This window comes from Cyprinodon variegatus, unplaced genomic scaffold (genome assembly GCF_000732505.1).
Source record: "Cyprinodon variegatus isolate N-32 unplaced genomic scaffold, C_variegatus-1.0 Scaffold475, whole genome shotgun sequence".
Classification (NCBI taxonomy): domain Eukaryota; kingdom Metazoa; phylum Chordata; class Actinopteri; order Cyprinodontiformes; family Cyprinodontidae; genus Cyprinodon; species Cyprinodon variegatus.
In genome coordinates, this window is record NW_015150928.1 from 432,302 (window position 1) to 434,940 (window position 2,639).

The following is a 2,639-nucleotide window of genomic DNA, read 5'->3' on the forward strand; positions in this document are numbered from 1 at the left end:
TCATCATCAAGTCTGCTCAAAGCCTGCTACCAGCCTGTCAGCCATCATCAAGTCTGCTCAAAGCCTGTTTCCAGCCTGTCAGCTGTTATCCAGTGTGCTTAAAGCCTGCTACCAGCCTGTCAGTCATCATCAAGTCTGCTCAAAGCCTGCTACCAGCCTGTCAGCCATCATCAAGTCTGCTCAAAGCCTGTTTCCAGCCTGTCAGCTGTTATCCAGTGTGCTTAAAGCCTGCTACCAGCCTGTCAGTCATCATCAAGTCTGCTCAAAGCCTGCTACCAGCCTGTCAGCCATCATCAAGTCTGCTCAAAGCCTGTTTCCAGCCTGTCAACCATTATCCAGTCTGCTCAAAGCCTGCTTCCAGCCTGTCAGCCGGTATCCAGTCTGCTCACAGCCTGCTTCCAGCCTACCAATCATTATCTGAAATTTCTCAAAGCCTTCTTTCAGCCTTTTTATTCATTGTCTACTTTCTCAGGCCTGCAGTCAGTCAGTCAGCCAGTAACCAGGGGTTTCTGCCTTCATTTACTTCATCTACTTCTTACTAACTGGTTCAGTCACCACCTACCTGCATAAGCTTGCTACCATTCTTCCTGCCAATATTCCAGCAAATTAATTAAAAAGGGTTTCAAGAAACCTTATAAATGAACTCTGGGTCTAGCTGAATACCGTTTCTCAGAGGTCTTTTCTTTACATTTTAGGTGAATTAACTAGGCGTTATTGTAGAAATTTGGTAGGCCTGAATCATTGTTAGAGCTGCCACTGTTTCACATCTTCTCTCAACAGCTCTCACTGCAGTGTCCTGGAGTTCCAAAGCCAAGGACAGAACTATTGTGCAAAATACAACTTCACAGAAATTTGGTTGCACCTGTTACTGTCTTTTTAGGGATATTCTCTTATGTACAAATTTAAACGTGAGAGCTGGGGCCTATTATTTTCAAGTTATTGATATTGTGGTGCTGCTGGTAATTTATTTCTGCTGAACAAAATGTAGCAAAAAAATTATATAGCTCTTCCCCACTTTAAATTATGTTTTGGCATATGATTCAGGCTCCCATATGGTTGCAGTTTACGACCCTGTCTATAATTTTTTTTTTTTACACAGCGCTGTGGCTGTGCTTCCTATGCCTTGTCTGAGCTTGTGCTTTTAGGCAGCTTCCTTCATGTAATGATTTCTATCAGCCATGTTTTGTTTCATTGCGTGACAAGCAGGATTTGTAGCGTGAGAAAGGTAAAGATTACGTACTCATTGTGTAAGACTATAGCAGTGAAACCTCTAAAGGCAACAAAACATGTTCCTCAGCAATTTCTTTTAATTTTGTTGAGACAAGAGACTCCACATTGTCATTAAGCCGTATTGCAGAATATTGTTGAACCTCAAACTAGGATGGGTTTAAATATTTAGCCCAATGCTTTCACCCTGTCCGGTATGAAAATAGTCAGCCTCAAAGTTTTTGTTGTATTTGATTCAAGACTTTGACTAAGCTATTCTAACACATGAATATGGTTTGATCTACATCCTTGCGTTTAGGTCTTGGTTTATGTTTAAAGTCATTCCCCTGCTGGAATGAGAAACTCTGCCGTGGTCTCAAGTCCTCTGTAGCCTCTAACTGGTTTTCTTTCAGGATTACTTAGTATTTGGACACATCTTTCCATAAACTCCGATCAGGTTCTCTGACGCAGGTAAAACTAAAAAAGAGAATGCCTAACAAGAGAGAGAACAGCCTGTCAGCTAGTACAACAGACCTGCATGTGCTTCTTAGGTCATCCACAGTGGCTCCCCAAATTCTGGCCATATTAATATTGATATAAAATCAGTGCTCTGACATATAAAGGTATGAAAAGTATTTAAATTAATATCTGTACAGGATACATTCAAGAGAAAAAATGTTGATTGTACAACAAGTCCAGGTTTTGTTATTCATTTTTTGTGTTGGTTTGGTTTCTTTTACCTTATCAGTTTTGTATTTTCTGCAAAAATTTAACCCTTAGAGTTATATTTCTTCATTCACTTATTCTATTTTCCTTAAATAAAAAAGTGATATTGTTTCTTAAATTTAATCGCTAAACAATTTTCATACATTTTATCTATTTAAGTTACATATTTGGAGGGGCATGATCAGAAGAAACAGACCCCCAGCTCTGAACCTGAGTGGTGTGTCATTGTTGGACTTCTGTGCAAGCCATGGATAATCCATAATGAACACCATGTTAAACCATGATGAGGTCTATCTGTGCACTTGGCACCAGGACATGTTAGGCTGGGGGTCAATAATTCATTTTGTAGTTGTACCTTCTGATCTTAGACTGCATGTCTTGGACACTTGGGTGAAGAGAGGGAGAGCTGTGCACCAAACACCACCTGGTGGTGAGCTGGATACACTAGAAAAGGAGTAAGCTGGACAGAATCGGCAGGCACAAAAGAGTAGTGAGGGTCTGCTGGTAACATCTGGTGTATCCCTAAGTCAGAGGTGTGTTCAACTTGTACTTCCAGGAGAGCTCCACCATATTCTTGTGGAGAATGGGGACATGGAGTCTGAGTTGACCATGTTCACTGCTTTTATCGTCAAACGCCTTTGCGGTGTCTGTTGGTATGCTTACACCAAGCTTGCTATGGCCCAAAGTCCGCAGAGGGAAAGACTGGG